Source organism: Pleurodeles waltl, chromosome 1_1, assembly GCF_031143425.1.
Source record: "Pleurodeles waltl isolate 20211129_DDA chromosome 1_1, aPleWal1.hap1.20221129, whole genome shotgun sequence".
In the NCBI taxonomy this organism is placed as follows: domain Eukaryota; kingdom Metazoa; phylum Chordata; class Amphibia; order Caudata; family Salamandridae; genus Pleurodeles; species Pleurodeles waltl.
In genome coordinates, this window is record NC_090436.1 from 162,072,221 (window position 1) to 162,098,852 (window position 26,632).

A 26,632-nucleotide genomic window follows, 5' to 3' on the forward strand; every position below is an offset into this window, starting at 1 on the left:
GCACACTTTATTGATAATTGTGAACATTGTGTTGTATCGGACAAACACTGGAAGAGTTATACTAAACCCTTGCATCCTTTTCCTTTCCCAACGAAAGCATGGGATAGCTTAGCTATCGACTTTTCCGGGCCTTTTCATATTTTACCAACAGAAATGAAATTTCTTATTGTACTTGTTGACTATTACTCATAATGGATATATTATTCTTTTGTTGAAACTGCTGACTCTGAGTCTGTTACAAAATTTCTGGAGAAACTTTTTCAGTTGGAGGGTCCACCTACTACCATAGTCTCTGACAATGGAGTGCATTTTTTGTCTCATAAAATGGAGTCATTTTTCAAGAAGTTTGGTGTTAAGCACTCACAAGTCGCACTCTATAGATCCTCTTCAAACAGCTTGGTAGAGAGGGCTAACCGCATTTTGAAAGAAGGTATTCAGACTGCTATTGCCATGAACACTGATGTTGCTCATTTTCTCCAAGAAAAGATTTGGGCGTACCATACCACACCTATTTCTACCACAGAATTGACTCCCTTCTTACTCCTTAGAGGAAGGGAAGCTACTACCAACTTGACTCCCACTTGGCTTCTACAGAACATACATTCTAAGAAAGAAGGTGAAAGTTTGATAGACTCTTATAAATTAAGGAGTTCAGTAGAAAATAAACAATGGGCACAGAAAAAAAACTATGACCTCAGGAACAAAGTCAAAGATATCAACATAGACGCACATGACTTTGTTTTAATCAAAAAACCCTTTAAAACAATGAAGGGGGAATCCAAGTTCTCCTTACCTGTTAAAGTCATTAGAGTTAACAAAAATTCTCTTTTATTAGAGGGGAAGGGATGGTGGAATAGGAACAGTGTTGTTCCATTATCTAAGCAGCAAACTGAGATATTGAGTAAGGTTTACTCAGAGCCTGATTTAGGTATTTCGGCATTTCCAAATATTTCAAATTCCTCAGACTTCTCTATCAGTGGAAGTTATGTGTGTGATGTACCTGATGCTTTCTTGACAACGTCAGACCCCTTGCCATCAACATCGGCACAGAGTTCTTTAGCCACTACGTCAAATACTTCAACACAAGCCGACACCATTACAACCAAACAGGCTGAGTTAGTTTTTGACTCAGGTGAATGTGGGGAAAAGGAACAGAATACAAGGTTCAAACGTACAATCAAAATGCCTTCTAGATTTAATGACTACTTGTTGAATTAACTACGTATTACATTGTTGTTTTGTTATGAAAGGGAGGTGATGTAATATGTTGTACATTGAAATCTCTTTTGTGTCTAATGTACTTTCTGTTTTGTTATCGCCTGTACTGTTTTCTTTTTATTCCTTGTTCTCGATCCATGCAGCGTAGCTTAACAATCCGTGTTCAAGATTCTAGTCGTGCCGCCAGTTGGTGACAGGCTCTCGACTTGGATGGTTGTGGGTCTTGTTGTCGTGGGTCCCATATCTACCAATAAATCAACTTCAACTGAAGAATACTTTGAAGTGTACTGGCGCATCATTTTCCTGTTGGCAGAGTTTCTCCCTTCACCCTACACAGAACTGTCCCCTCCTGTCTCTGCTGCGGTGCTCCCCTTGCCCTCCGTCCCACTGGTGCCCTCACGGTCGGTGGATGTGGCCTCCAGGGCCATGTGGGATGCAGTTCCCTCCGTCGCCGGTGCCTCTACTCCTCCGCCAGATGATGCTAATGCACAGAAGGACAGGGAGACAAAACAAAAAGGGGGGGGAAGAGACAGAGGATACACTTGGCCAATGCCAGCAATAAGACCACCATTGGCGTACACAACACACAGGGGACAGCCCTACGCACTAGGCGATGCACTACCACTCATAATGATAGTCACCAGGTCCTGGACAGTAATACTTAACGCCAATAGCAGCATACCCAGTAGTAGATGCCCACTAGCATGTTTGGGGGGGTGGAGTACATCAGCCCCTGCCCAACATGGAACCTACCTTGCAATGTCTGGCCTGGCCTAGGGGCACCCACTGGCCCACATCCCTGACCCAGAGACCACCCCACCATGCACAATTTACAGATTTTGAAACTGTACTCACCCCCTTGTGGTTGCTGTGATGCCCTCAAGCGCCCATCCAGCTCCGGATGGGCCACCGCCAGTATGCGGAACATCAGGGGGGTCAGGGTTCGACGGGCACCCTTCCTCGTTGGGAGGCCATCCCTAGGTGGGCCTCCGCCGTCTTCCTTGCCCAGCGTCTCAGGGCCTCCCACCGTTTCCGACAGTGGGTGCTCCACCTGCCGAAGACTCCCAGGGTCCGCACATCCTTGGTGATGGCACGCCATATACCCTTTTTCTGATGGGTGCTGACCTGCAGAAAAATGAAAATGGGAAAAGGGATCAGTCATACCGTCCGGCCTGTTATACCCATGGCCCGCCATATTCCTCCTATCCCCTTAAACGCATACATTGACCACTATACATGCTGCACGCTGCCCTGGACCACGCCCCCACCCCCCCTCATACAAGGCTTTCACACACATCACACCATGCATTCATGCCCGATGCATCATGCCTACAGTGTACTCACCTGTTGGTCTGGAGGCCCATAAAGCAATCGGTACTGGGGTAGGACCCCATCTACCAGTTTCTCCAACTCCGCAGCGGTGAAGGCAGGGGCCCATTCCCCAGTCACATGAGCCATGGTCGGTTCCAGACAGAGGTCACAGCAGCACTTGCAGTGTAGGTCATCTCCTGTAGAAGGTCAGGTAGCAAGTGAGTGAACAGATAGAAAATGGCAGTCACGTCCGCGGCAGTGCATACCGTAACCACAAGCATACATCACCATTGGCCACTGTAACCCATAGGGCCCAATGTTAACCAATGAGGAGTTGCACGGCGGTACTCAACCACCTCCCGCAACGGCGCACAACGTTACCTGCATTACCTCATTTCCATCTATCCCTCCACACAGGCCAGGCGTCTGCCTTTTCAGGGGGGGTCTAGGCCATGGCACCTAACTGTGTCACAGCCGACTTAAGCACATTTTGGGAATAAACATAAACATATTGGGCCTGATTACAACTTTGGAGGACGGTGTTAATCCGTCCCAAATGTGACGGATTTACCACCTACCGTATTACGAGTCCATTATATCCTATGGAACTCGTAATACAGTAGGTGGTATATCCGTCACATTTGGGACGGATTAACACCATCCTCCAAAGTTGTAATCAGGCCCATTGTTTCTGTCATAACATGCAATGCATTGTACATTGAGGAAAGGTTATAACTGACCAGATGCTCATCATTTTGCCCCCTAGAGTACAACCGCTGAGGATGAATAGGAGATGGAGATATCCCCCCATGTATAGGCCCTTGGTGGACTTGGCAACAATGGAGGACAGGTATGTTATCCTCACCTACTGACTTGATAGGGCCACAATCCAATAGCTGTGTGCCCAATTGGAGCCAGACCTGATCTCAGCTATCTGTCTGCCCACTGGGATCCCCCCTCTTGTGCAAGTCCTATCTGTGCTCCATTTCTTGGTGAGTGGCTCCTTCCAAGTGACAGTGGCTATGGCAGCAGGAATGTCCCAGCCAATGTTCTCAAACGTACTGACCAGAGTGTTGTCTGCCCTGATGAAACACATGCGCAGCTACATTGTTTTCCCCCAGGTGGACGATTTGCCCACAATGAAAGCTGATTTCTATGCAATTGGCCATATCCCCAACAATATTGGGGCAATTGATAGTACACATATTGCCTTTGTCCCCCCCCCCGGAGAAATGAACAGATGTTCAGAAATTGAAAGAGCTTTCACTCTATGAATGTGCAGATAGTGTGCCTGGTGGACCAGTACATCTCCCGTGTGAATACAAAGTATCCTGGGTCTGTGCATGATGCCTATATCCTGAGGAATAGCAGCATCCATTATGTGATGGCTCAGCTCCAGAGGCACCGGGTGTGGCTAATAGGTGAGTCCATGGTCTCCACCCAGTGTATGTTGGTATATGGGTGTGGGGTTGGCCCTAAGGGTGAGTGTCTGGCTAACAGATATCCCTCGATATTTACAGGTGACTCTGGTTACTCAAACCTGTCATGGCTATTGACCCCAGCGAGGAATCCCAGAACAAGGGCAGAGGAATGTTACAATGAGGCACATGGGTGAACAGGACGAATTATAGAGCAAACCTTTGGCCTCCTGAAGGCCAGGTTTCGGTGCCTCCATCTAACAGGTGGATCCCTGTTCAACTCACCCAAGAAGGTGTGCCAGATCATCGTGGCATGTTGTATGTTGCATAACCTTGCCTTGAGACACCAGGTGCCGTTTCTGCAGGAGGATGAGGCTGGAGATGGGTGTGTGGCAGCGGTGGAGCCTGTGGACAGTGAAGAAGAGGAGGCAGAGGATGAGGATGTGGACAACAGAACATCTATCATTCGACAGTACTTCCAGTGACACACAGGTAAGACACTGTAACTTCATCTTTCATTACAGTTTTGTGTTGTAAATTGTCACTGGCAGGCTGCTGTTCACACTACTATGCCACTTACTGTACCCTTTGACATGTCTATTCACAGATATTTGTGCTCTACTCTGGCTCCTGGTGTATTGACTGCAGCACAATACAGGTCATACCTATATATATGCATACATTACTGTACAGTCTACTTGCAATGTCTACAGATTGTAAAAGGAATACATACTTAAATCATTTGACAAACTACATACTTGTATTTTTTAAAGTGGTGTTTCTTTACGTGCTGAAAATATAATGGGGATGTGCAATGGGCTGGGGTGATGGTGGAGGAATGTCCAGGGTAGAGTTCATTCTATGTGGATCACAGGTGCATTGTCCAAGGGGGCATAGGAAGTGGACCATTGGCAGTTCAATGTAGACAGGGTGCCAGAGTGGGACACAAGGGTGACATTCAGGAGAGTCTTATTTCCTGGTGGGGGTCTTGGCAATAGTCTCTGGCTTCTGCCTGGATGGCAGGGACCGTTTGCGGGGTGGTTCTCCTTCTTCAGGGGGAGGGGTGCTGGTGGCCTGTTATTCCTGTGGCAGGGCCTCCTGTCCACTAGCATCAGCGGAGGTGGAGGACTGTTTATCGGTGTGGCTAGTGTCAGGGGCCCGTTGGTGTGTCACTGCCTCCCTCATGGTGTTGGCCAGGTCTGCCAGCACCCGTGCAATGGTGACCAGGGTGGTGTGGATGTCCCTCAGGTCCTCCCTGATCCCCCGGTACTGTCCCTCCTACAGCCGCTGGGTCTCCTGCAGATTGGCCAGTATCTGACCCTTGGTCTCCTGGGAATGGTGGTATGCTTCCAGGATGTGGGTGAGTGGCTTGTGGAGGGTCGGTTCCCTGGGCCTGTCCTCCCCCTGTCGCACAGCAGCCCTCCCAGCTTCCCTGTTGTCCTGTGCCTCTGTCCCCTGAACCGTGTGCCCACTGCCACTGACCCCAGGTCCCTGATCGTCCTGTGTTTGTGGGGTTTCCTGGGGTTCCTGTAGTGGTGGACACACTGCTGATTGACGTGTCCTGGGGACAGAGGGATGGGCCCTCTGGGTGGGTGCTGTGCTGGTGTTTCCTGAGGGGGGAGGCTCTGTGGTGGTATGGGACTGTGGCTGGGTAACCGACTGTCCGGAGGTTCCATGATGGACCAGGTTGGTCATACTGATCTAGGCATCCAGAGCTGCTGTCATCACTGTGAGGGGACTGGATGTTGCTGGTACCTCCTCTCCCGTGACGTTGGGTGTGGGACCTGTGGGGATGTAAATGCAGTGTTATTGTTTCTGCGTGTGACATCTTGTGCATGGGTGTGTTGCCCTGTATGGTTGTGAGTGCCCTGTGAGCTTTGCCTTGTGTGAGTAGTTATTTTGTGGGCTAGGTGACTCTCTCTACTGTGCATGCTGTGGTGATGGGTGTCCATGCAGGTCTGTGAGTGGTGCCCATGCATTAGTGGTGCATGCAGTGCTGGGTACTGGGATGGGTGGGTTGTGATGGTGGGGTGTGTGGGAAGTGGTGGCATGATGGGAGTGAGGATGAGGGTGAAGGTATGTGATATCATGCAGGGAGGGTGGTGAAAGTAGTAAAGATTTGACTTACCAGAGTCCCGTCCTCCTGCTATGCCCTCAGGATGTAGTATTGCCAAGACTTGCTCCTCCCATGTTGTTAGATGTGGGGGAGGAGGTGGGGCTCCTATCTGGTGTCTTGCAACCACAGGACGCACCTTCCCCCGTAGGTCGTTCCACCTCTTCCTGATGTCATCACTTGTTCTGGGTTGCTGTCACACGGCGTTGACCCTGTCCACGATCCTCTGTCATAGCTCCATCTTCCTTGCAATGGATGTCTGCTGCACCTGTGATCCGAATAGCTGTGGCACTACCTGGATGATTTCTTCCACCATGACCCTTAGCTCCTGCTGTGAGAACCTGGGGTGACTTTGTGATTTCATAGGTGTAGTGTGTGTGGTGTGTGTGAGGGTGTGTGGGGTGATGTGTGGGGGTGTGTGCTGTGAGGTGCTTGGATAGTGTATGGGTGATGGTGTTCTGTAGCTCTGGTTCTGTGGGTGCTCCTGGTGTGTCTCTCTCTCTGTCAGTTGTCAATTTCTTTGAGTCATAAAGGGATGTGGGTGATGTGTGTGTTTTTTATACTGGTGTGGGTGTGTGGGTGTGGTGTGTGTATGAGTGTCAGGTGTGTAGTTTGAATTGTCCAATGTGGTGGTGTTTTGTATGTGTGTGTATTTTGAGCACAGCGGTTTGTACCACCAATGGTTTACCTCAGTTGAATGACCGCTGCAGTGATTTGTGGGTCATAATGCTGTGGGCGTAGTCCTGTTGGCGTAACGGTGTGGGTTTTGCTTCCGCCAGATTATCACTGACCTTTGGGCTGGCAGACTTGAGTGTGTCCGTATAGTTATGGATTGCTATGTGTGTGTCATAATATGGGTAGCGGTATACCGCGTGGTCGCAGTATGTTGGCGGCAGTCGGCATGGCAGTAAGCGGGACTTACCACCAATGTCATAATGAGGGCCTAAGTGTTAAGAGTCAAACTAGATTTGACAGATTGAGCATTATAGTTCTGACAGAAGAAAGAAGCCTAAAATTAGAAAGACTGTATGTGATAAGAGTGATAAGCAGAAATGTATTTGGAGAAGAGCTGGAAAAGTTGATATAGGGGGTCATTACAACCCTGGCGGACGGTGTTAAAGGTGCGGCAATACCGCAAACAGGCCGGCGGACAAAAAAAGGGAATTATGACCCTGGCGGAAACCGCCAACAAAGACAGCCACTTTGAAACACCGCCCGCCACGGCGGTACAGACAAGCAGCGCGACGGACACCGCCAACAGATAGGAGGAAGCCAATGTACCGCACACAGTATTACAACCTACCAATCCGCCACCTTTTCCGGGGCGGAATCACCGTGGATAAAAACACGGCGGAAATAGTTACTGCAATGGGAAAACGCTCACCTCAACACATCCCATGAGGAACGAGGACTCCATGGAGCCCGAATTACACATTCTACCGGCCCTTGTATTCCTACTCATCTACGAAGACCAACGCCGGCGCGGGCGAAGACAACGGTGAGTACTGCACCTACGACATAGGGGAGGGGGGAGGCAAAAGTTAGGGGGACACACACGAAACACCCCCCCCCATCCTCACATATTACAACACACACACCAATGCATGTACAAAAATCACAGTAACAACCCACAATCCCCCCGGAAGAATGCAAAGACAAAACAAAATCAGTTCAAACATTGTAATGTATCAATACACGTTTCAAAAATATACAGATATATTATGAAATCAGCCAGAAATATATACATTACGACAGGTAGTGCAGATATGCACATATCAATGTCTGTGCACCACTAGTCCAAAAATGCATGGGCGAGGGCCACACTAGATACCTGTCCACAATCGGAGAGAACACTGGCGGGGCATCAGATAGAAATACTACAGGCACCTCAGGGGGAAGGGAAGGGGGGTACCTCAGCCGGATGACTGCAAAGCCAGATCCACAACGGGGCTCCATGCCCATTGATGTATCCTGGGGAGTGCTAAGCCACAGTCTCTCAAGTCTCTACAGTGGGTGGGTTGCCCACTGGACCATCCTGGGGAGTGCAAAGCCACAGTCTCTCAAGTCTCTACAGTGGGTGGTTTGCCCACTGTACCATCCTGGGGAGTTCAAAGCCACAGTCTCTCAAGTCTCTACAGTGGGTGGTTTGCCCACTGCATTATCCTGGGGAGTGCAAAGCCACAGTCTCTCAAGTCTCTACAGTGGGTGGTTTGCCCACTGTACCATCCTGGGGAGTGCAAAGCCACAGTCTCTCAAGTCTCTACAGTGGGTGGTTTGCCCACTGGACCATCCTGGGGAGTGCAGAGCCACAGTTTCGCATGTAGATAACAGCCTCCACTAGCTCTGGAGGGGGACTGGTGCCCAGACTGGATTAGTCTCCCCGTGAAAGTTCCTGTCCCATCACTGTCCCAGCTGTACATGGGATAATGATGCTTGATGTGGCGGTCTTTTCATTCTTCCCCGGTGCATTCCCTGTTCAGCGGTGCTTTGCCATGGCGGTCTCTGGACTGTTCAGCGGTGCTTTGCCATGGCGGTCTCTGGACTGTTCAGCAGTGCTTTGCCATGGCGGTCTCTGGACTGTTCAGCGGTGCTTTGCCATGGCGGTTCAGGACTGTTCAGCGGTGCTTTGCCATGGCGGTTCTGGAATGTTCAGCGGTGCTTTGCCATGGCGGTTCAGGACTGTTCAGCGGTGCTTTGCCATGGCGGTCTCTGGACTGTTCAGCGGTGCTTTGCCATGGCGGTTCAGGACTGTTCAGCGCTGCTTTGCCATGGCGGTCTCTGGACTGTTCAGCGGTGCTTTGCCATGGCGGTTCTGGAACGGGCATTGGTGTGTGGCATGTGACGTTCCCTGGACTGGGCATTGGTGTGTGGCATGACGTTCCCTGGACTGGGCATTGGTGTGTGGCATGGCGTTCCCTGGACTGGGCATTGGTGTGTGGCATGACGTTCCCTCATAGCCCAGCGGGGCTGTGGCAGCCCCTGGAAAGGTAGTTTGGCAGTACCCGGGTCTGTGCTAGAGACTCGGGGGATCATGGAATTGTCTCCCCAATGCCAGAATGGCATTGGGGTGACAATTCCATGATCTTAGACATGTTACATGGCCATGTTCGGAGTTACCATTGTGACGCTATACATATGTGGTGACATATGTATAGTGCACGCGTGTAATGGTGTCCCCGCACTCACACAGTCCGGGGAATTTGCCCTGAACAATGTGGGGGCACCTTGGCTAGTGCCAGGGTGCCCACACACTAAGTAACTTAGCACCCAACCTTTACTAGGTAAAGGTTAGACATATAGGTGACTTATAAGTTACTTAAGTGCAGTGGTAAATGGCTGTGAAATAATGTGGACGTTATTTCACTCAGGCTACAGTGGCAGGCCTGTGTAAGAATTGTCAGAGCTCCCTATGGGTGGCAAAAGAAATGCTGCAGCCCATAGGGATATCCTGGAACCCCAATACCCTGGGTACCTCAGTACCATACACTAGGGAATTATAAGGGTGTTCCAGTATGCCAATGTAAATTGGGGAAATTGGTCACTAGCCTGTTAGTGACAATTTGGAAAGAAATGAGAGAGCATAACCACTGAGGTTCTGGTTAGCAGAGCCTCAGTGAGACAGTTAGTCATCACACAGGTAACACATACAGGGCACACTTATGAGCACTGGGGCCCTGGCTGGCAGGGTCCCAGTGACACATACAACTAAAACAACATATATACAGTGAAATATGGGGGTAACATGCCAGGCAAGATGGTACTTTCCTACACAACCCCCCCCCCAACGAAGGACAATAAGACTAGCCATGACCTGATGAGTCTTCATTGTCTAAGTGGAAATATCTGGAGAGTCCATCTGCATTGGAGTGGGTACTCCCAGGTCTATGTTCCACTGTATAGTCCATTCCCTGTAGAGATATGGACCACCTCAACAATTTAGGGTTTTCACCTTTCATTTGTTTTAGCCAAAGTAGAGGTTTGTGGTCTGTCTGAACAATGAAGTGAGTGCCAAACAGGTATGGCCTCAACTTCTTTAGTGCCCAGACCACAGCAAAGGCCTCCCTCTCTATGGCAGACCAACGCTTTTCTCTAGGGGTCAACCTCCTGCTGATAAAAGCAGCAGGTTGATCCTGGCCCTCAGAATTAAGTTGTGATAAGACTGCCCCTACCCCTAATTCAGATGCATCAGTTTAGACAATGAGGACCAGATGTATCAAATGGCTTTACCCATTTTGTGTCTATGGGAAAATTGGTTCATACATATGGCCCTGAATTTTTTGGAGTAACAGGGGCTTTTCAGGACAGGTGCAGAGCACATGGCCTGCTCTAGCTCCTCAAAAGCTTTCTGACAGTTAGCTGTCCACAATACCTTTTTAGGCATTTTCTTTGAAGTGAGGTTATTAAGAGGGGCTGTTATGGAGCCATAGTTCTTTATGAACCTCCTGTAGTACCCAGTGAGGCCTAAGAAGGCTCTCACCTGAGTCTGAGTTGTAGGGGGAACCCAATCTATGATAGTTTGGATTTTCCCCTGAAGTGGTGCAATCTGTTCTCCACCTACAAGGTGTCCCAGATAAACCACTTTCCCCTGCCCTATCTGGCACTTTGAAGCCTTGATAGTGAGGCCTGCCTTTTGCAGGGCCTCCAAAACTTTCCATAGGTGGACCAGGTGATCATCCCAGCTGGAGCTAAAGACAGCTATATCATCTAGATATGCTGCACTAAAAGACTCCAGCCCTTGCAGGACTGTATTCACTAACCTCTGAAAAGTGGCAGGTACATTTTTAAACCCAAAAGGCATTACTGTGAATAAGTAGTGCCCTCCAATGGTTGAAAATGCTGTTTTTGCTTTAGCATCCTCTGATAACTTGATCTGCCAATACCCTGTAGTCAAATCAAAGGTGCTTAGTTACTTGGCAGATGCCAGTGTATCTATTCGCTCATCTGCTCTGGGTATAAGGTGAGCATCAGTTTTAGTTACCTGGTTGAGACCTCTGTAGTCAACACAAAATCTCATTTCCCTTTTCCCATCTTTGGAATGAGGCTTTGGTACAAGTACCACAGGAGAGGGCCATGGACTTTCAGAGTGCTCAACCACTCCCAGTTCAAGCATTTTCTGCACCTCTTGTTTTATGCAGTCTCTGACATGGTCAGGCTGCCTATAGATCTTACTTTTGACAGGCAAGCTGTCTCCAGTATCTATAGTGTGCTCACACCAAGAAGTGGTGCCTGGCACAGTAGAAAAGAGTTCAGAAAACTGACCTAGGAGATTTATGCAGTGGTCTTTCTGCTCAGCAGTAAGACAATCTGCCAAAACTACACCTTCCACTAGAGCATCTTGTTCTGTGGAAGAGAAGAGACCAGGGAGAGGGTCACTCTCTTCTTCCTATCCTTCATCTGTTGCCATGAGCAGGGTGAGATCAGCCCTGTCATAGTATGGTTTCAGGCGATTGACATGGAGCACCCTAAGGGGACTCCTTGCAGTGCCTAAGTAAACCAAGTAGGTGACTTCTCCCTTTTTCTCAACAATAATGTGGGGTCCACTCCATTTGTCTTGGAGTACTCTTGGGGCCACAGGCTCCAAGACCCACACTTTCTGCCCTGGTTGGTACTGAATCAGAATAGCCTTCTGGTCATGCCATTGCTTTTGGAGCTCTTGGCTGGCCTGAAGGTTTTTACTGGCCTTTTTCATATACTCAGCCATTCTAGATCTTAGGCCAAGTACATAGTCCACTATGTCTTGCTTAGGAGCTTTTAAAGGTTATTCCCAACCCTCCTTCACAAGTGTTAGAGGACCTCTTACAGGGTGTCCAAATAGGAGTTCAAAGGGGCTGAAGCCCACTCCTTTTTGGGGTACCTCCCTATAAGCAAAAAGGAGGCAAGGTAACAGGACATCCCATCTCCTCCGGAGTTTTTTCAGGGAGTCCCATTATCATTCCTTTGAGAGTTTTATTAAACCTCTCAACCAGTCCATTTGTTTGTGGACGATAGGGTGTGGTGAACTTGTATGTCACACCACATTCCTTCCACATGGCCTTTAAGTAAGCAGACATGAAGTTGCTACCCCTGTCTGATACCACCTCTTTTGGGAAGCCCACCCTAGAAAAGATTCCCAGGAGGGCCTTTGCCACTGCAGGAGCTGTAGTGGTCCTTAGAGGAATTGCTTCAGGGTATCTGGTGGCATGGTCCACTACCACCAAGATAAACCTATTGCCTGAAGCAGTAGGAGGGTCAAGGGGGCCAACTATGTCAACCCCTACCCTTTCAAAGGGAACCCCAACCATAGTCAGTGGAATAAGGGGTGCCTTTGGGGTTCCACCTGTTTTGCCACTGGCTTGACAGGTGACACAGGACTTATAAAATTCCTTTCTGTCCTCTGACATTCTAGGCCAATGAAACAAGGGAACAAGCCTGTCCCAAGTTTTCATTTGTCCAAAATGTCCAGCCAAGGGAATGTTGTGGGCTAGAGTTAGGAGGAACTCTCTGTATTGCAAGGGAATGACCAATCTCCTGGCTGCTCCAGGTTTAGGGTCCCTTGCTTCAGTATACACGAGGTTGTCCTCCCAGTAAACTCTGTGAGAGTCACTGACATCCCCATTTTGCTGTTTGACAGCTTGCTGTCTTAGACCCTCTAGTGTGGGACAGGTCTGCTGTGCCACACTCAGCTCCTCCCTGGCAGGCCCCCCTCCACCCAAAAGCTCAGCAGTGTCTGCTTCCAGCTCCTCTGGTGTAGGTTCTGCACAGGGTGGAAATTCTTCTTCCTCAGAAGTTGAATCCACTGTAGAGGGAGGGATAGTAGGTAGTGTTTTACCTTTACTAACCCTAGCTTTAGGGAGCACTTGGTCCATTGTTCCAGGATCCAAGTCACCCTGTCCTTTTTGCTTTTTGGCCTGAGCCCTTGTCAAAGCAAAAATATGCCCAGGAATGCCCAGCATTGCTGCATGAGCCTCCAACTCCACTTCTGCCCAAGCTGATGTCTCTAAATCGTTCCCTAGTAGACAGTCTACAGGTAAATCTGAGGCAACCACAACTTTATTTGGACCAGTAACCCCCCCCCCCAGTTGAGATTCACAACAGCCATGGGATGGCTAAGAGTGTTGTTATGAGCATCAGTCACTTGCTACTGGTGACCAAGTAGGTGTTGTTCAGGGTGGACCAGTTTCTCTATTACCATGGTAACACTGGCACCTGTGTCCCTGTAGGCCTGAACCTCAACACCATTTATTAGGGGAAGTTGCTTGTACTTATCCATATTAAGGGGACAAGCAACCAAGGTGGCCAAATCAATGGCCCCCTCAGAGACTAACACAGCCTCTGTGGTCTCCCTAACAAGACCAACCCCAACTAAATTACCAAAAGTGAGCCCAGCTACTCCCTTGGATTGGCTATTAGTAGGTTTGCTCCCACCACCACTGCTATTACTAGGGGCACTAGGTGTAGCAGTAGGGTTTGTAGTAGTGGGAGGCTTGGTGCTTTTCTTTGGACAACTGGGATCAGTTGTCCAATGGCCTTTTACTTTACATAAATAGCACCATGGTTTCTTTACTTGATTAGAAGAGGATATGGGCCCACCACCCCCACCAGAGTGTTTTTGTGGGCCTGATGAAGACTCATTTTTAGATTTGTCCCCACCCTTGTCAGAAGACTTACCATCCTTCTTCTTGACATCCTTGTCACCCCCTGTATGAACTTTTCTGTTCACTCTTGTTCTGACCCATTTGTCTGCCCTCTTTCCCAGTTATTGGGGAGAGGTCAGATCTGAGTCCACTAGATACTGGTGCAACAAATCAGACACACAATTATTAAGAATATGCTCTCTCAGGATTAAGTTATACAGGCTTTCATAGTCAGAAACTTTACTGCCATGTAACCACCCCTCCAAGGCCTTCACTGAATGGTCAACAAAGTCTACCCAGTCTTGTGAAGCCTCCTTTTTGGTTTCTCTGAACTTGATCCTGTACTGTTCAGTGGTTAAGCCATAACCATCTAGGAGTGCATTCTTAAGAACTGTAAAATTATTGGCATCACTTTCCTTAACAGTAAGGAGCCTATCCCTACCCTTTCCACTGAAAGATAGCCATAGGATAGCAGCCCACTGCCTTTGAGGGACCCCCTGTACAACCAGGCCCTCTCAAGTGCAGCAAACCACTTGTTAATGTCATCCCCCTCCTTGTAAGGGGGAACTATCTTGTGCAGATTCCTAGAATCATGCTCTTTTACAGGATTACTATCTGTAATACTGCTGCTGCCACCATGGGGTCCAAATCCCAACCTCTGTCTTTCTTTTTCTAAGTCAAATGCTTCCCTGTCTAGATCCAGCTGTTGCTTTTTAAGCTTCAGCCTGGACTCTTCCACTCTCAATCTATTGAGTTCCCTTTCTAACACTCTGTCTTCAGGGTGGGTGGGTTGGGCATGCTTTGACACAGAAGAATGGTGTGAATGAACAGAGGGAGACCTGTCCCTAACAGATGGCACTCTAACAACCTGGCCGAAAGGAGTAATCACCCTACTGTGATGTGAACTCACATCAGTACCAGCCCTGCTAGGTGGCCTGCTAAGGGGCAGGTTGGGAAGGTTCCCTTCTAACACTTTTACTGAGACTACCCCAGAATCAGAGTGTGAACCATCAGCTAATCTCTCACCAGATGTGCCAGCTATGGTCTTATCATGTTCAAAGAGCATATTAACTAACAATTCTCTAGAGGGATTCTTCCCTACCCCTAAACCTCTATCAATGCAGAGACAACTTGCACCTTTCCAGCTAAGGTGGTCATAAGCAGTGCTGGTCAGATCCAGAGTTTGACCTGTACCAGACATGATAGAAAAAGGTTTCAGAATATTTTAAGGAACAGGAAATAAAACTTTTTCTACTTTTAAGAAACTTTTTGAAAGTTTTAGAGGTACTTTTCAGCACTTAGCAAAAGAGTAAGAGAAGAAAAGCAAAACTTTTTGGTTAGGTGTACATACACGGAACTTGTTTTGTATATTTTTCTCTTATGAAAAGTACAAAATGACAAAGTGGTAAGTAGTTGCAAGTACTTATCCCACCGCTGCACAACTAATGTAGGAGGCTGGCTGGTTTGTAGTGGTACCAAGGGGTACTTACACTCTGCACCAGGTCCAGTTATCCCTTATTAGTGTAGAAGAGGTGTCTAGCAGCTTAGGCTGATAGAAAAGGGTAGCTTAGCAGAGCAGCTAAGGCTGAACTAGGAGACGTGTAAAGCTCCTACTATACCACTGGTGTCATATGCACAATATCATAAGAAAACACAATACACAGATATACTAAAAATAAAGGTACTTTATTTTTATGACAATATGCCACAAGTATCTCAGTGAGTACCCTCAGTATGAGGATAGAAAATATACACAAGATATATGTACACAATACCAAAAATATGCAGTAATAGCAAAAGAAAGCAATGCAAGCAATGTACAGTCACAATAGATTGGAATGAGAGCACATAGTTATAGGGGCAACACAAACCATATACTCTAGAAGTGGAATGCGAACCACAAATGGACCCCAAACCTATGTGAGCTTATAGAGGGTCGCTGGGACTGTAAGAAAACAGTGAGGGTTAGAAAAATAGCCCACCCCAAGACCCTGAAAAGTGGGTGCAAAGTGCACCTAAGTTCCCCAGAGAGCACAGAAGTCGTGATAGGGGAATTCTGCAAGGAAGACCAACACCAGCAATGCAACAACGATGGATTTCCAGACGAGAGTACCTGTGGAACAAGGGGACCAAGTCCAAGAGTCACACTCAAGTCAGGAGTGGGCAGATGCCCAGGAAATGCCAGCTGTGGGTGCAAAGAAGTTGCCACTGGATGGTAGAAGCTGTGGATTCTGCAAGAACGAAGAGGACTAGGAACTTCCCCTTTGGAGGATGGATGGCCCACGTCGTGAAGAAGCTTGCAGAGGTGTTTCGTGCAGAAAGACTGCAAACAAGCCTTGCTAGCTGCAAGGGTCGCGGTTAGGGTTTTTGGATGCTGCTTGCTTGAGGAGACAGAAGGGGCGTCCAGCAAGACAAAGAGCCCACTTAGAAGCAAGCAGCACCCGCAGAAGTGCCGGAAAAGGCACTACAAAGAAGAGTGAACCGGAGCTCACCTGAAGTCACAAAAGAAGGTCCCATGACGCCGGAGGAAAACTGAGGAGGTCGTGCACTGCAGGTTAGAGTGTCGGGGACCCAAGCTTGGCTGTGCACAAAGGAAATCCTGGAAGAGTGCACAGGAGCCGGAGCAGCTGCAAATCACGCGATACCCAGCAATGCAGTCTAGCGTGGGGAGGCAAGGACTTACCTCCACCAAACTTGGACTGAAGAGTCACTGGACTGTGCGAGTCACTTGGACAGAGTTGCTGAGTTCCAGGGACCACTCTCGTCGTGCTGAGAGGGGACCCAGAGGACCGGTGATGCAGTCTTTTGGTGCCTGCGGTTGCAGGGGGAAGATTCCGTCGACCCACGGGAGATTTCTTTGGAGCTTCTAGTGCAGAGATGAGACAGACTACCCCCACAGCATGCACCACCAGGAAAACAGTCGAGAAGGCGGCCGGATCAGCGATACAAGGTTGCAGTAGTCGTCTTTGCTACTTTGTTGCAGTTTTGCAGGCATCCAGAGCAGTCAGCGGTCGATTCCTTGGCAGAAGGTGAAGAGAGAGATGCTGAGGAACTCTGATGAGCTCTTGCATTCGTTATCTAAAGAATTCCCCAGAGCAGAGACCCTAAATAGCCAGAAAAGGAGGTTTGGCTACTTAGGAAGGAGGATAGGCTAGCAACACAGGTAAGAGCCTATCAGAAGGAGTCTCTGACGTCACCTGCTGGCCCTGGCCACTCAGAGCAGTTCAGTGTGCCAGCAGCACCTCTGTTTCCAAGATGGCAGAGGTCTGGAGCACACTGGAGGAGCTCTGGGCACCTCCCAGGGGAGGTGCAGGTCAGGGGAGTGGTCACTCCCCTTTCCTTTGTCCAGTTTCGCGCCAGAGCAGGGCTGGGGGATCCCTGAACCGGTGTAGACTGGCTTATGCAGAGATGGGCACCATCTGTGCCCATCAAAGCATTTCCAGAGGCTGGGGAAGGCTACTCCTCCCCAGCCCTGACACCTTTTTCCAAAGGGAGAGGGTGTAACACCCTCTCTCTGAGGAAGTCCCTTGTTCTGCCTTCCTGGGCCAAGCCTGGCTGGACCCCAGGAGGGCAGAAACCTGTCTGAGGGGTTGGCAGCAGCAGCAGCTGCAGTGAAACCCCAGGAAAGGTAGTTTGGCAGTACCCGGGTCTGTGCTAGAGACTCGGGGGATCATGGAATTGTCTCCCCAATGCCAGAATGGCATTGGGGTGACAATTCCATGATCTTAGACATGTTACATGGCCATGTTCGGAGTTACCATTGTGACGCTATACATATGTGGTGACATATGTATAGTGCACGCGTGTAATGGTGTGCCCGCACTCACAAAGTCCGTGGAATTTGCCCTGAACAATGTGGGGGCACCTTGGCTAGTGCCAGGGTGCCCACACACTAAGTAACTTAGCACCCAACCTTTACCAGGTAAAGGTTAGACATATAGGTGACTTATAAGTTACTTAAGTGCAGTGGTAAATGGCTGTGAAATAACGTGGACGTTATTTCACTCAGGCTGCAGTGGCAGGCCTGTGTAAGAATTGTCAGAGCTCCCTATGGGTGGCAAAAGAAATGCTGCAGCCCATAGGGATCTCCTGGAACCCCAATACCCTGGGTACCTCAGTACCATATACTAGGGAATTATAAGGGTGTTCCAGTATGCCAATGTAAATTGGTGAAATTGGTCACTAGCCTGTTAGTGACAATTTGGAAAGAAATGAGAGAGCATAACCACTGAGGTTCTGGTTAGCAGAGCCTCAGTGAGACAGTTAGTCATCACACAGGTAACACATACAGGGCACACTTATGAGCACTGGGGCCCTGGCTGGCAGGGTCCCTGTGACACATACAACTAAAACAACATATATACAGTGAAATATGGGGGTAACATGCCAGGCAAGATGGTACTTTCCTACAGCGCTGACCTACATGACATGCACAAGGGAAGACGAAAAGTCATTACCAACTGCACCGTCGATGTGAGTGGCCACCCTCCCTACTCTAGCCATGTGGCCCATTTATTCACATGCATTAATGTTCCCTGAACTCTGCCCCCTTCCCTCTTACAACCAGCCCTCTCCACCCAGGCCTAGCCCATACAACGTGCTCCCTGTGTACAAACCTGTTGGTCTGGAGGACCGTAGAGTAGCGTGTACTGGGGGAGGACCCCGTCTACCAGTTTCTCCAACTCCTGAGCAGTGAAGGTAGGGGCCCTTTCCCCAGACGCAGCAGCCATCGTCGCTTCCAGACCGAGGTCCCAGCAGCACTTGCAGTGTAGGTCCTCTCCTGTCGAAGATCAGGTATCTAGTGATTGAACAGATAGAAAATGACGAGTCTAAAAAGAGCAACCAGGGCACTCCATGATTAGTTATTTTGTGACGGATACTTTAATCCTTAGCGTTGCAGTATGCGAACAAAAATACAAATATACATAGATGTACAAGGTCCATGTAAACAATTGAAAATACGTGAGATCAGTGATAGCCAACACGTGTTTCGTCCTTACGGACTTCTTCAAGGCTGTAAACAAAGACAGATTGGAATTCTTTTACAGAGAGAATGCTCCACTACCAGCCGGTAGGTACATATTCAAAGAGTTCATTTATGCATATTATAACATGCAACGTGGGCCAAAAAAGAGATACCTATAGATGTTCCAAGGTATAGTTCAGAATAGAAACACTGTAAAGAGTGTGCATACGAGGAAAAGGGTGGAAGACGGTCGTAGATTGTATTGAGTGGGAGAGTGACTGGCCACCAAAAGTGAATGAAATGTGATAAAAAAGTGTGCTAATGTATATACAAGAGGGGAATTGCAGAAAGTGCCCAACAATGTGCATAAACTATAAAAAATATATAAAAAATATGGGAAACGAGAATGCCCGTGGATATCTTAAAATACCTTAAAGGTTCTGTAAATTCAGGAAATGCAAAGTTCCAATATGTAGTGAGAGTAGAACCATATCTGTAAGGGGAGTCCAAGAAAAGAGAAGAACAGCACTTGTAATCCAAATGCTAAAACTACTGGTACTGCGCTAATGTTAAAGTGGAAAAGACGGAAAACAAGACCTACTCGGAAGATTGTGATTTATGTGTCCGGATAAGTGAGGGTCCTTCGTGATATCAAGGACCAATAGTACACATCAGGGCATAAGAATACCCCAAAGGGTGAATCCGTAGTATGGGATACACACTCCGTCTGAGGTCTCAGTAGACCAAGTCTGCGAATTGGAGCAGAGATCTAGGAAAAGAAATGTGCCGACATCAGAGACACAAAAAAACAACATTTACAGTTAACTAAGGGAAATACCTTAAAAATTAAAATCCATGGGACACGGTCATATCATGAAATAGGTCGTAAATGCCAAAACAATGAGTAGAAACTAGGTACCCGATTAGACTAACTCGGGACCACAGGAAGGTGTACACCGAAGAAAGAAATCGATACTGATGTTACGAGTATGTTAAGGCATTAGGGATCTCGGTCTAGGGGTTGAATACGGAGTGACCAAGAAAAAATATAGTATGCGCCTGGTCCACCGCTTTGAGTTGCGGATATAAGTTAAGTAGTAGAGGAGGACTGGTGGCGGCTCGTATCCGAAGAAATATTTGACGGCGTAACCGTAAGTATAAATGTAAATTATCCCAAGTATGCGAGCATATTGATCACATCAAGCGTATGGATGGGACAAAGTTAACAAAAGAAAGCGCTCTCAATAGTGGCGCTTCCCGCTGAGCCTTTACGCGTTCAAAGACATGAGGACCCTAGAACGGTAAACTCAGTATTCCCTTACCGGTGATTCCCCAGGATCCGGGAGTCAGTGACGCTTCGGTAAGCGTGCCGGGTACAGCGTAAGGTAGCGCTGACAGGTAACGTAGGACCAACTCAGGCTGCGCACTGTCGATATATACACGTGTGCAGTGTAGAAAACAAAAAAGGACTATGTTTACGATAGGGAGAGGCAAGGGTTGAGCTATTAACCACAATAAGAGGTGCTACACGGGCGCCATGTTAAGTGTATTGATGTGAGCTCCGGCATGCCGAGAAATCCCCGTTATTAGTATTAAAGACAGCCAATTTCCCAAGGAATGTGCTCCGATACGTTATAGTGCGTGGTATAGGGAGAGCCCAATTACCAGAGTTGTTATATGCAGAGTAGTCGAGGGAGGTTCTTTTAATGAAAATAGGACAGATTCTTAAGTGCATACAGCATATGTATTAGACACAAGGTAAAAAGAAAAAGATGGAAAAGTTAAAAAGAGTAAATATATATACAGTACAAAAATCATTTTCCTAGTGTGCAGTTAACAGATGGTAACATATATACATTTACGTTGTACTAGAACAAACGATTACGATCAACAAACATGGAATTACAGAGTTTGCCACATAAGGCATTATGTACAGGCACATAGGGAATTTGTTATCATTATTGCAAAAATGATAATAATGGAACACAGAGAAGGATTGAAAGTATACATACACAAATGTAAGGGTGAAATACCAAAGGGCAGCCACTCACTAGTAAACGACAAACTGGAATAACTTAGCAGTTTGTCGTCCTGTACTCAGTAACAAGGGGTTAGGAGAGGAAGGAATGTCACAAAATGTCATGTATTCAGTCAGCAAGACACACACGCAAAATCAAATTGCGTGAATGCTGCAAGAGGAGGCAAAGCCTGTGTAGAACAATTACAGAAAAACATGTAGGTCTTTATGTATATTAAGGCCTTGTTCAACCGCTCGCAGTTTTATGATCCATCTACTCTCGAGACGTCTGAGAGCCAAAGTGCGGTTCCCTCCTCGAGGCATTCTGTTGAGAGAGTCGATCCCATGGATATGAATATCCAGCACTTCTCTGTGCCCATGGGTTTCGTTATAATGAATCGCAAATGGATAGTTGGTATTACATGAACGAATGGCTCTCAAATGTTCTTGGATTCTCTCCTTTAACGGTCTAATGGTACTTCCAATGTAAATGAGCCCACAGGTACACACAATGCAATATACCACATAGCTGGTGTTGCAGTTGATAAAGTGTTTCAGTTTATATGTGATTCGAGTATTGTACTGAAAACTTGTTAGCTTATCTTTGATATAGTTGCAGATGTTGCAATGTCCACATTTGTAGGTGCCCACTGGCGGTCTAGACAACCAGGTGTCCCTGTACTCAGGCGGTAAAAAGCTGTGGCAAAGTTGGTCTCGTAAGGTAATGCCCTTCTTATAGATAATGCTAGGGTTAGTGGTCAGACCATTTCTTAGAGTACCGTCTGTAAGGAGTAGTGGCCAATGTTTGCATATAGTTTTATGGATATTGGAGCTTAGTGCGCTGTGTGGGATCACCAGAGAGATACACTCCTGTGTGTTCTTTTTCTTAGTGTTGGCCAGTAAATTCAGACGTTTAATTTTTAAGATCTTACTGGTCGCTTTTTTAAGAACCTGAGGGTGATAACCTCTGTGTATGAACCGTGATTCCATGTTATGTAGTTCTTGTTGAAAAACCTGCTCCTCACTGCAGTTACGGCGGATTCTGGTAGCCTCACCATAAGGAATGGCGTTAATTTGTGGCTTTGGATGTGAAGATAGAAAATGACGGTGACGTCCGCGGCGGTGACGTCTGCGGCGGTGACGTCTGCGGCGGTGCGTATCATCACCGCCGGCGCACCTGTTCATTGGCTCCTAGGACCCATAGGGTCCTATGTCAACCAATGCAGCACTGCGCCGCGGTCTACGACCGCCTACCACGACGGTGTGCAACGCCAACGCAGTTACCCCACAATCCCATTGTCCCAGTTTAGAGGTCAGGCAGCCGCCATTTCAGGGGCCCACATGGCTTCATTTACTTCTGCGTCACGCATAGCTAGGCCTACACTCAACACACATACAGGAAGGGTTTTGTGTTTGGTGTCGTCTTCTGTGTAACTGTGGGTACATACCTGGAAAAAAATTGACTCAATCGTCGCTGTTGTCCTTCCTAGGCGCCGTCAGCTGGGACATTTGAGAAGATGGCGGAATCCTCCGGTGTACCGACCGCTGGTGGACCTGTTGACAATGGAGGAGCAATATTTACTCATCACTTACAGGTTTGACCGTGCCACTATCCAGGAACTATGTACCCAGTTGAAGCCAGACCTGATGTCACCAATCCGCCATCCCACTGGAATCCCCCCTGACGTGCAGGTGCTGTCAGTGCTCCATTTCCTTGCAAGTGGGTCATTTCAGACAACAGTCACCATGGCATCAGGGATGTCCCAGCCTATGTTTTCCATCGTCTTGTCCAGAGTGTTGTCTGCCCTGCTGAAACACGTAAGGAGATACATCATTTTCCCTGAGGTGGAAGATTTGGCTACAGTGAAAGATAACTTCTATGCCCTTGGACATATCCCCAATGTCATAGGTGCCATTGATGGGACCCATGTAGCTCTGGTCCCCCCCCACAGGAGTGAACAGGTGTACAGGAACAGGAAGAGTTATCATTCCATGAATGTACAGATGGTCTGTTTGGCAGACCAATACATCTCCCAGTTTAATGCTATGTTCCCTGGCTCAGTGCATGACGCTTACATCCTGCGGAATAGCAGCATCCCTGATATGATGGGTCAACTCCAGAGGCACCGTGTGTGGCTATTAGGGGACTCTGGTTACCCCAACCTGTCCTGGCTATTGACCCCAGTGAGGAATCCCAGGACCACGGCAGAGGAACGGTACAATGAGGCCCATGGGCGGACTAGGAGGGTGAACGAACGCACCTTCGGCCTCCTTAAGGCCAGGTGCCTCCATATGACAGGTGGTTCCCTATTCTACTCACCGAAGAAGGTGTGCCAGATCATCATCGCATGCTCAATGCTTCACAATCTTGCTTTGCGACGCCAGGTGCCTTTTCTGCAGGAGGATGGTCCAGATGACGGTGTTGTGGCAGCTGTGGAGCCTATGGAGCCTGTGGACAGTGATGAGGAGGAAGCTGAGGAAGAAGACAACGACAACAGGGAGTCAGTCATACAGCAATATTTCCAGTGACACACAGGTGAGAACATTTTCATTTTTACCATTACATTCACTGTCACACGTCCTCCTCTATCCTGTGTGTTAATTCATGGGATTATTTGGTAATTGAGTTGTTTCTTTCCATTACGGTTTCACAGGTGTGGTTACCAATGTGTGTCATCTGCTTGCATCCTTCAAGGACTTGTGATGTGTGACATTGGTATGTTGCCTTTACATCTCACAACGCATTTTGACACTGTCATAGATATTACATTTTACCAAATCATAGACTGACTCCAGATTGTTTTGTGTTTCAAGGTCTATTAGTCTCACAGGTGCACTGCCCATATGGGCATAGGAAGTGGAGCTGGGGCAGTTCAAGTATGGACAGGGTAACAAAGTGGGACAGTGGGGGGACAATCAGGGTGGTCTCATTTCCTGGCAGGGGTCTTGCCATCTTGCTCTGTCCTGTTCCTGGCTCTCAGGGACCGCTTGCGTGGTGGTTGTCCGTCTGCAGGGGGTGGGGTGCTGGTCTGGTGGTCCTGTGGCGGGGCGTCCTGTCCACTAGCACCGGCGGAGGTGGTGGGCAGTTCATCGTCCATGCTGGTGTCAGGGGCCCCTTGGAGTGCCACGGTGTCCCTCAGGTTCTGCTGTATGTCCTTCAGCACCCCTACGATGGTGCCCAAGGCAGAGCTGAGCTCCTCCCTGAACCCCAAATACTGTTCGTCCTGCAGGCGCTGGGTCTCCTGAAACTTGGCCAGGACCGTAGCCATCGTCTCCTGGGAGTGGTGGTATGCTCCCATGATGGAGGATAGGGCCTCGTGGAGAGTGGGTTCCCTTGGCCTGTCCGCCCCCTGTCGCACAGCAGCCCTCCCAGTTCCCCTGTGTTCCTGTGCCTCTGTCCCCTGGACCGTGTGCCCACTATCACTGCCCTCAGGTCCCTGTTGTTGTTGGGGTGGTGGGTTACCCTGGGTTACCTGTAGTGGTGGACACACCGCTGATTGACCTGTCTTGGGTACGGAGGTTTGGGCCCGCTGGGTGGGTGCTGTGCTGGTGTTACCAGAGGGTGGAAGGTCAGTGTTGGGCTGTGCCTGTGCAAGGGGAACCAACTGTCCAGAGGCCCACGATGGTCTGGGCTGGTCATCAGGCTCCAGTAGGGCAGAGCTGCTATCGTCACTGTGGGCCTCTTCTGTGGGTGGAGTAGAGTTGTCTGGACCCTCTGGTGTGGTGACGGTCCTTCGTGATCCTGCAGGGGCATAAGAGCATGATTATTGCATGTGTGTGTGTGATGGTGTGCAATGGGTGGGTGTTTGTGTACCCCAGTGCAAGCATTCCTGTGTGGGGGCTTGTGTGATGATGGTTAGGGGGTTGTTCTGGGTATGTGCAGTGGGCATGCTTAGGTGATGTGTGTCCATGCTTAGTTGTGTCATGCAGTGCTTGGTGTTGGGATGTGTGGTTTGTGTTAGTAGTACATAAGTGAGGAGTTGGAGTGATAGGTGAGGGGGTGAGGGTGGGTGTGTGTGATAGCATGCAGGTAGGGTGGGGGATATGATAGTTAAGATTTGACTTACCAGTGTCCATTCCTCCACCGACTCCTCCAAGGCCCTCAGGATGCATGATGGTCAAGACTTGCTCCTCCCATGTTGTTAGTTGTGGGGGAGGAGGTGGGCGTCCGCCGCCAGTCTGCTGAACCGCGATGTTGTGCCTGGAGACCGTTGAACGCACCTTCCCCCGTAGGTCGTCCCACCTCTTCCTGATGTCCTCACGATTTCTTGGGTGCTGTCCCACAGCGTTTACCCTGTCCACTATTCTTTGCCATAGCTCCATCTTCCTGGCTATGGATGTGTGCTGCACCTGTGAGCCAAATAGCTGTGGCTCGACCCGGACAATTTCCTCCACCATGACCCGGAGCTCCTCCTCGGATTAGAGGGGGGGGGGTGTCTTTGGCGTGCCATGGGGTGGTGTGTGTGATGTGTGGGGCGGTATGAGTGTTGATGTGTGTGGTGATGTGTAGTGGTGTGTGGTGTTTTGTGCGTGGATGTTGTGTGGGTGATGGTGTTGTGTGCCTCTGTATTGTGGGGTTGTCTTTGCTGTGCTGTCTCTCTGGCCTTCGTTCATGAATTCTGGTCGTAGGGGTTTGTGGGTGATGTGGGTGTGTGTTTTATAATGTATTGGGTGTGTGGGAGTGTTGTTTGTATGTGTATCAGGTGTGTGGATTTGTAATTGTCCAATTTGGTGATGTGTGTGTATTGTGAGCGCGGCGGTGTGTACCGCCAATGGAATACCGCGGTTGAAAGACCGCCACGTGGATTAGTGGGTCGTAATAGCATGGGCGTGTTTCTGTTGGCGTGGAGGTCGAGGTTTTGTTTTCGCCAGTTTAACACTGACCTTTGGTGTGGCGGAGTTGTGTGGGTGTCTGAGTTTCGGCGGGTTCCGAGATGTGTGTCATAATAGCTGTGGCGGAATTCCGCGGCGGTATATTGGCGGTCTTCTGCACGGCGGTAAGCGGCTTTTACCACCAATGTTGTAATGACCCCCATAGTTTCTATGTGTATCAAAATATTTGTGAATTGCAAAGTTCACCGGAAGGTGGATCAAAAATATTGTTGACTAGCGTGAAAATTCCACATGAACTTTTAGCTATAAATTTTTTTTTGTTTCACAATTCTTTATAGAGGATTATAAGCAGGAAAGTAGCATCATGCGTGGCAATTAAATTACAAAGGAACATTGGGGGTCATTCTGACCCTGGCGGTAAATACCGCCAGGGCCGGGGTCGGCGGTAGCACCGCCAACAGGCTGGCGGTGCTCCGCCGGGCATTCTGACCGCGGCGGTACAGCCGCGGCCAGAAGCGGAATGCCGGCGGTGTACCGCCGACTTTCCGCTGCCCATGGGAATCCGCCATGGCGGCGCAGCTTGCTGCGCCGCCATGGGGATTCTGACACCCCATACCGCCATCCTGTCGCCGGGTCGCCCGCCAGGAACAGGATGGCGGTATGGGGTGTCGTGGGGCCCCTGGGGGCCCCTGCAGTGCCCATGCCAATGGCATGGGCACTGCAGGGGCCCCCGTAAGAGGGCCCCACAAAGAATTTCAGTGTCTGCTTTGCAGACACTGAAATTCGCGACGGGTGCAACTGCACCCGTCGCACCTTCCCACTCCGCCGGCTCCATTCGGAGCCGGCTTCCTCGTGGGAAGGGTGTTTCCCACTGGGCTGGCGGGCGGACTTTTGGCGGTTGCCCGCCAGCCCAGTGGGAAACCCAGAATGACCGCCCCGGTCTTTTGACCGCGGTACGGTCTTCTGGCGGTTCCCGCTTGGCGGGCGGCTCCCGCCGCCCGCCAAGCTTAGAATCAGGCCCATAATAAGCTTTCTCTTTCAATATAGTGCACCCGATATTTCGACAATCATAAGCGCCTGAACCACAATGACGAAAATCTGTGCTGTACACATATAACATTTGAGCAATGAAAGCATTAGAAC